General features: G+C 29.4%; 1 long non-coding RNA gene across 1 annotated transcript; it reads right to left on the reverse strand.

Moving 5' to 3' along the window:
• Positions 1-563: 563 nt before the first annotated feature.
• On the reverse strand, positions 564-7,461 carry LOC145239918 (uncharacterized). Its single transcript, XR_013862407.1, has 3 exons — positions 6,369-7,461; positions 2,691-2,837; positions 564-690 (listed from the first exon to the last, which is right to left on the reverse strand). It is a non-coding gene; the product is annotated as an uncharacterized LOC145239918 (long non-coding RNA).
• Between the last annotated feature and the right edge of the window lie 1,702 nt (positions 7,462-9,163).

Here is a 9,163-nt window from a genome sequence, read left to right on the forward strand (position 1 = left end):
GAATACTGTTGCCACATCTGGGCAGGAGCTGCTAGAAAGAACTTGTCCTGCCTTGATAGAGTTCAAAATAGACTTCGTAGCCTCGTAGGAGATGTCCTTTTCTCCTCCTTGCAACCTCTATCTCACAGAAGAGATGTTGCGAGTTTGTCTCTGATGTATCGTTATTTTCATGGAAAGTGTTCAACTGAGCTTCAATCTATGGTCCCCCCTCGCCAAACTTTCACAAGAAACACTCGTCTAGCTGTAAACACTATCAATAATTTCCCCCACTCTTTATCTGTGCCTAAACCTAAACGTAGATTCCATGAACAAAGCTTCTTTCTTAGAACTGCACGCCTGTGGAATTGTCTTCCGTTTTCCTGCTTTCCGGCTGACTACAATATGGTTTTGTTCAAGTCTAAAGTAAATAAGTTCTTGATGAGCCGTTCCATATAAGTTATTAAATTTACCAAATTTTCATTACTAATGATTACTATATTGACCAACTTCTACTGTACACTCTTTAACCCTTATCCTTGAGTGGCCTCTGGGCCTTGATAATGTGGTGATGCCTTTGTAAAAAAAAAAAAAGAAAAAAAAGAGGAGTTGTTAAATAATAATATCCATTAAAATGAATGTTTCCACTGATGTCGATGTTGTCTTTCACATGAAACAATGTTGATCGTCCATGAAAAATTCAAACACGAACACCTGAAAAAAATAAATCAAAGTTAATATCTGTTAGTTTATTCTTGCCATTTGATTAAATTAGTTCTTATTTAATCAAAAAACATGTTTACAAAGTTCGGAATCTAGAAAGAAAAAAAAACACAAAATGTACAAAAGGTTAACATTGGTATTACTTTTAGCATTCCAAGTTATATGTTCATCACCGTTTCAGTTTTATTGCGGGACTTTCTTTGGGTGAATGAAATTAAGAAAACAAAATACAAATATTCCAAAAATTAAATATTTGTACTGGTGTTTTGTTTTTCTAAAATTCATTCACTCAGAGGAATTACTGCAATAATGACGACACTTTGATTACAGTGAATAAATGACAAAAAACTATATTCCAAAGTTCATGATGTTGACCATCTTATAATTTATTCTTTTAATTCAGTTGACATTTACAATTCTTGATAGTATCTGTTTCGTAGCGCAAAATCAATCAATCAATTCTTATATCAATCAGTGAATCTATTATGCCCTTAGACATATTAGAAAAAAACGGATATTTTCTTCAATTGGCAAAGAAATACAAATGTTCCTATACAGGATATTACATTAGTACAAGAAAAAAAAAAAAAGCTAATACGAAATAGTCATTTTGGATTCCAAATAATCGCTCAAAAACAAAACAAATTAATAAAATACTCGTAAAAACCACATCTAATATTGACATATTTTACTGAGTTTTGTTATGCACAGTTTACAGTATCTTTTGGTTATTAAATTGTTAGGTCAAGGAATAGTTATCACATCGTGGGTTCTAATTAATGCCCAAAGGCGTAATAAAGAATAACAACGACATGATTGCCCCGTCTCCTACCTCCATACGATGCTACAAGAATTGACTGCTGACTTGCCTTATAGTAAGTGCTCATTTTCTTCAAAATTTATGTAAGAATTTATCTTTATGTTTTTATCTTTAATTTTTTCTTTACAGATATTTTTTAGGCTGTTGAAAATAATAGTACAAAAAATTGATTTTTATTTTTTAAGGGGAAAACTACCAATATTTCTTTCTACATTCAGTTTCTGATAATTGGTGATGGCCAATAAATAGGAGCTCATTTTATGTAAACCTAATAAAATGAAGTCATTCCCATTCAAATTGCAAACGAAATTCTCTGGCGACATAATACATAAGTAGGCACTACCATTTTTGTGAACTTTTCCAGAATGTACACATGATCTGGTGACGTCATCAATTGATGCGCTTGATGCGTGCAAGAGCGAATGCTTTTTTTTTAAACTATTATTTACTATTGTAACTTTATTTAATAGGATTTTTTTTACATTCAAATAGTTTACTTAAAGATTAAATTATCGAAATGTAAAAAAGAGATTCATCATTATCGTTAGAAATAATTAAGTAAAATCTGTTTTTTTTTTCAGTGGTGGTAGAAAACAGAACACAAAAATAAAATGTTACATGACTTTTCTGACATCTATGGAAGAGCAGAAGCGACAATAAAATACTTTGTTAGTTCACTACATATGTTATTATGTTGGTCTTGGCCTTCGGGACAAGATCAAAGTGTAGCATCTGTTCTTCAGATGCTGCACTTCCATTTCTTGTTCTCTTTCGGTGGAGGAGAAATTCTTCACGACTGAGACAATTTTTATTTTTGTACCTTTTCTCCACGTTAAAAAACGACCCTGGTGTCTAACTCTGTCCCGTGGGGAGGCATAGTAAATAGGTACATATGTTATTTGTTTATTTAAGTTTTCGATACTTTGGAACAATTTAAATTATTTATATGAAAGAGAACCCCCCCCCGGTTGAATTCTACTTGGGAATAATTTTCTCATTTACCAGTTTGGTGTCTCTGACCACTTCATTACTACTAAAATTAAAAACAAACGTTAACGAAAAAAGTTGAGTTTTTAAAGTATCGAAAATTGGAAAAAAAAAAGTTTCATAAACTTTGAAAATAAACGTAAAACACAAGAAAAAAATTTATAAAAATAATTCAACAACTTACTTTGAATAGATAATTTGGTTACTTTTTTAGTAAACACTAACAGAATAATTGAGTTAAGCTGTGAAGTTTTAGAATGGCGACCACAACTGCGGAAGTGAATGTTTTCCAATCAACCAGTTCATTTGTCATCAGTCCCGGCTTCCATATCTTATTTCATAAAACAAGACAAACAAGAATATTGTAGTGCATGTACAAAAACTGGATTTTAACGCAATATTAGTCTTGAATTGGTTTTAATCCAGCCATAAAATAGCTTACAAGAGCGATGTTTACATTATAACTTCATATTTTAAAAATAATTTTCACACAGTTAATCAAAAATATATGTTTGTGAGAAAATAAAAATAAAAATAAAAAAAAGGAGATTGCTTACTTGGTGGCGCCGGCCTCGAGGGCGGAATTCTAATCTGAGTGGTTGAGAGAACGAGTCTCTTATAGACTTGGAGGAGTAGGGGGAGGCACTATTCTTCTGATATAAAAGAATTGTGTCTCTGACTAGCACCAGTCCTGTTAACGACTTACTGGTGAACGGTTGGCACAAATTAGTTACTCGCTGCTCGCCGTACTACAAAACTTGTTACTCGACCCAGTAGGGGGGGGGTCGCATAGGGCATCCTTTGCAACCCCTCGGAGCTTACGCTATCACCGGGTAATCTACTTTACCCTCTAAATAGTTTTTTTTTCCACATGTTGTAGCGGACATTTTGAAATAATGGAATTTTAATCGTTTTAATCTTTTAAAAATCAGTTAATTTTTAAGAATTTACTTTTTCTTGACAATTCAACTGATTAGAGTATATAGTAATTAGAAGAAACGCTATTTAAAAAAGACATAATAATATTAAATTTATATCAGTTTTTTAATTGCAACTTCAAGGTAAGTTTTTGTTCAATATGTGTATTTAAACTATTAAAAAATGAATATTTTTTTACTTATGCGAACTCTTATGTTTCATAATAAATAGAACGTTCGAGAGATTTAAATATATTTTGTTCAAATTTTGAAAAAAAAATAAATAAATATACACGCATAAAAAAAAAATATTTCCCCTAATATATTTTACGGAAACTGCATTTTATATGTAATTTAATTCTAAAATGGATACGTATCGAAAATTTCACGAAAATCTAACCATTAGTTGATTTTTGCTAGATTTATTAAACACGTTCGGAATGTCTACTACATTGGGACGTTATTTTAAAAACGTCAATTATGTGAACAAGATTTTCGTCTCGCAATTTCATTATTTTTGTAGGATGAAAAAATTTTTAAAAAAATATTACTAGTTTATTTTTCCCTTCTTCTTTTGAATGGTACAAAAGTTATATTGATAATATTAATTTATAATAAAGTTACATCGTTTTACATATGAGGGGGGGTAATTCTCTGGTGAATTTTGGCAGTCCCTATAGACAAGTATCAACAACAAAAAGGTTCAAACAATTAATTATCGAAAAAATAGTTTTTTTTTGTGCTTAGTTGTCTAACAATTCCACAAACTTCGATGACAACTATTGAGGAAACATTATTTTCTCATAAATCACTTTTTTAAACTAAGGTTGATACATTTTAACAAAAATCTAGGGGTTGTATTACTGTACACATAGATTCGAAAAAGTTGTCAAAAAACAAATATATAACAAATAAATGTTATCAAAGGCAAGATAAGTTACTTTTCTACCTAACTAGATATATTTTTTGTGTTTTTATTCAATGGAACATATTTATTCAGCTCGAAAACCATACAGTGTTTACCGATGTATTGGAAAATTCAAGATGGCGTCTCACACCCTCTTTAACACCGTAAGTTTGGGAAAAGGTGTTATAAATAAAAAACTATACAAAATACTATTAAAAACTCGCCGAATATATGTCAACCTATGTCACGGTAACATATATTGAGCGAGTTTCTAACAGTATTTTAACCGGTTTTTTATTTATTACACCTTTTTCCAAACTTACCGTGTTAAAGAGAGAATCGGCCGCCATCTTGAATTTTCCAATACATCGGTAAACACTGTATGCTTTCCGTAACTTATCTTGCCTTTGATAACATTTATTGGTTGTATATTTGTTTTTTGACAACTTTTTCGAATCTATGTGTACAGTAATATAGGCACCGCCAAAACTGGGGGGGCAGGTCAGTACTTTTTGACGGACCGTCTTTTTAAAAATCTACCAAAAATCAGGTAATTATCCGATCAATACGAAATTTTCAGCGATTATTAGGAGAAGAATGAACTTTATAACAGTGTACTTATTTTTCATAAACGATATTTATATATATATTTTTTTTTGCTTACAAAACCCCCCCTTGTTTTGAAGTGGGAACAAATATGCTTAAAATAATCATTTGAAACTGAACAAAACATATTGTGTTGTTGTAAGGGACAGAATTATAGATTAAAAAAAAAAAAAAAAAAAAAATTGTTTGCATACCTTATTTTGACGTCTGAATATCAGAACTTCGATTGTGTTTAATTATCCCGCTTTTGAGTTTTGAAGTGTGAAATTCGGTGAATATGTTAAGTAAAATAATTAATTTAAGTTAAGCAAAACAAAAAAAAAAAAATTTTATATTTATACGAAAAAAGCCATTTTAAAATTTTTGATAAATAAATTAACAATTTTTTTTTAGCGAGCCGAATAATGCATGACCATTATTAAACAGAGCATGCTTTGAATAATCGATACAAAAAAAAAAAATTCGATAAATATTGTGCCCTTTGTGTTAAAAATAGCATCATTTTTTTCGATCTCGTTTGAAAACGTTTGCCGCCTTTCGACTACGGTGGACCAAACGCGCTGAAATAATTTTTTTTTATTCTGCTTTAAATTGCCCCCTCCCCCCATTTTGGGGAGCCTGGCCCCCACACACATACACATTAAAAACCAAACTCATACAAATGGTCACCCATCTGGTACTGGCCAGCCTCAGCTTAATAATACATTGAAATTTTCGTCACTGAAAAATAAGTTTTTTTGGCCTGTTTAGTCTTCCATAGTTTTCGTCTCATCGAAAGAAAACGTAAATAGAGTCGATCTGAACTCTTCGGCGACGCGAAATATCTGGTTACATATATGAATAAGTGGAATTATTTGAAATTCAGGTACTTATATTATAATATTTTTGCATATTCTCTTAGAAAATCATCCTATATCTTAGTTAGACAATAAATGAATAAATAAATTATTTCAAAACCCCTTTTTTTTTAAATATTTAAGTACGTTTTTTGTGCAAGACAAAAAATAACAATTGTTAACTTTTTGGGAAAATTTAACATTTAAAATTGAATTAAAAATAGTAGAAAAAGTTTTATATTATTCTGTTTTCTATATGATAAAATTCAGGGTTTTATCTTTCTGGAAAAAAAAAAGTTACTCAGAAATAATGGATTTTAATAAATGTAATTTAGTTTTAAAAAACAACAACAACTTGATTTTGCGGCCATTTTTGGCGGTGCCTACAGTAATACAAACCCAAAATCTAAATGTCAGATTTTAAGTGGAGTTAAAAAAAAAATTGTTTTTTAATCATGTCCGTTATAAAACATGCCAGAAATAATATTTTTATTTTATTTTATGGATTGCAATAAAAATGAACTTTATTTAATATTAACATTATTTTTTGAAGTTATTGAATGATATTTTTCAGTATAAAAAACAAAGAAACTTACATTTCATTCCATGAATTCAATAAATAAAAAATCGGGATCAATTCGTTTTTTTTTTTTTTCCTTTTTCGTTCAAAACAGAAAAATCGTTTTGTTTGTTAGGATTTCATTAGTAAATTGATACAACTTTTGTGTCCAATTCATTAAGAAATAAAAATATATGAAAATATAAAAGAATCAAATTTTAAAGATGAAAAACACGATTTAAACGTGAAATTATTTAAAAAGAAAATCAACTGCTAAAGAAGAATGAATTTATGCCATCGTAGTACGGTGTAATCCTTATTTCGTTCCTCATGTAAAAATGTCCGTTCATTAGTTAAGTGTGCCGAGGTGTTTTCTATGAAGTTTACAATATATTTGTCAATGTTTGGGATTCTTTAGTGAATTTCTCTTTTGGGTAAAACTTGTCCAGTACGCTCTGTTTTAGGGTTGTTTTGCAAATGGAACGGAAATTTAAATTTGTACCGTTTTAATCTTTTTTTTTTTTTTTTTTTTTTTTGCGCATCGAAAATAATCAAAAGAATAAATATCGGTGTTCGGTCTTTTCATCACCCTACATTTTATTACAGGACTATTAATCGCCGACTATTAATCACTAGTCATTTAATCACGTTTTTCATCACGTGAACACTTAATCACATCGAAACATTTAATCACTTGGGAATTTCCGAAAACGCTGGAAGCGTATTATTTTTCACCACATTATATTTGTCTATTTTTTTTTAATACTTAAAGATGATTCGAACATTTTTGTAAACTATTGTCCTGCTATTGATTTTTTAAAAAGTTCTGTATTGTTTGTTAAGATTAAGAAAAAAAAGAAAAGAAAAGAAAACTATTTGCAGAGCCTTGTATACCTTTGTAAATGAAAAATAAATTAATTAATTAAAATAAATGTTATGTTTATTGTTTGTTTGTTAAAACGTTTTTAAAAAGTGACTGATATTTATATTAAGCTAACAGATAAACTCTCCTCTAACCCTTGCATGATTGGCGAGGGGAGGGGGTAGTTTTAGCCTATAGATTTTAATCTCTCGTAAAGAAACACCCTAAAATTGTCAAATGGACTAAAAATCTAGCGTAATAAAAACAATCACATGAATAACATTATTACATATATATATATATATATATATATATATATATATATATATATATATATATATATATATATTATTGGGAAGTAATTAATTGTCTCGGTGTCGAGTGAAGAAAACCGCCTGTGATTAAATGTCTAGTGATTATATGTCCGTGATCAATAATCAGGTGATTAAATGTCACGTGATGAAATTGTACTTTTTATAAAAAAACCAAAAAGATTTTTTCTAATATAAAATACAATTTTATTTTACAAACAAACGAAATAATTTTTTAAACAAAAAAAGTCAATTTGATTAAATTTTAGGTATTTTTACATTAAGCCCAACTCACCGTTTGCATTCAAAATGTGGACTTTTAAAGGTTTTCAGGTATACCAATGAAGAACGGCTTTCGCAATAAACACCCCAACCTCCCCATTTTAATAACGATTTTGGGAATAGAAACTCCTATCCTTCTCATGTTAAGAATGGCTTTCTTAATAGATACCTTAAATCTTCCCATGTTAAGAACGGGCAACGGCTTTCAGAATAAACACCCCCTCCTTGTTAGCATACCCGAAAGTTTTCGATTTTGTTGGATCATGCGCAATTATAACAAAGATTAAAACGGAACGAAATTAAAAATTTCCGTTCAATTTTCAAAACCAGCCTTGAACAAATCATTAAAAAAAATGAAGATATAAAAATCAGGTTTATGTTTTAAGACTGAACATCTCATTATTTTTACGATTAGTTCAACTACTGTTAATAGGTGCAAAATGAATAGCTGATGCTAAAAATATATACACATTTTGCCCCCCCCCTAAAAATTCATAAAAAATCAGGAAACTAAACAATTATAATGAAATTTTCCGTAGTCATCAAACAATGATTCATAATATAATGATTTTTTTAGTCTTAGTGGAAATATATCAATTTGTTTAAACAAAAAAATTACTAGAGATTTGGTCCTAATAGTAAAATAAAAATGAATGGATTGTAACAATATAAAAAAAAAACAATCATTTTTTTCAGGAACATTAGGAAAAATCCCCTAAATTCCGTATTAATGAATTTGATATAATTCGAAGAAAAATTAATTTTTTTGAACTACCAATATTATCATTGAACATTATTTTTTATATTTTCGTGCAAATAAATTATAATCGCAAAAAAATATTTCTGTTTTTTTTTTTCTTTTTTCTTTTTTTTTTAGATTACGTGTCTTTAAATGTTTACATGTAAAATTCTAACATTTTTCTTCTTGGATGAACGTCAAACTTTCGGGGTAACGTAATTTTTATATATTCTTTAAAAAAAATAATTTAAAAGCAGGAACGCATAAAAATAAGTAAATAAAAAAATGGTAAAAATTATACAAACGTTCACGATATGAATGTACGGATGCACGACTGCTAAAAAATCCCCCCCCAAAACAAAACAAAACAAAGCAAAAAACAGAGCACTTCGTCCCTCCCTCTAAATACCAGACATCATTTTCAGTCAGCCTTTTGATTTTCTGACATTTAGGGCTGTCGTAGAATCATCGCTTACACGACTTCCTTCTATTTACGGTTAAATGAAGCTAGAATTGGTGGGGTTGGGCTAGTTAAACCATTTATTGTACAAACGATTTTTTTAAATTTAATTCAATATCTTAGGATTTTACTTTATACTGATCTTGGAAATAAACCCAGAAAATTAGTATTTATCTTT

The sequence above is a fragment of the Euprymna scolopes genome, chromosome 19, assembly GCF_053919585.1.
Source record: "Euprymna scolopes isolate OS-2025 chromosome 19, ASM5391958v1, whole genome shotgun sequence".
Taxonomy (NCBI): Eukaryota; Metazoa; Mollusca; class Cephalopoda; order Sepiida; family Sepiolidae; genus Euprymna; species Euprymna scolopes.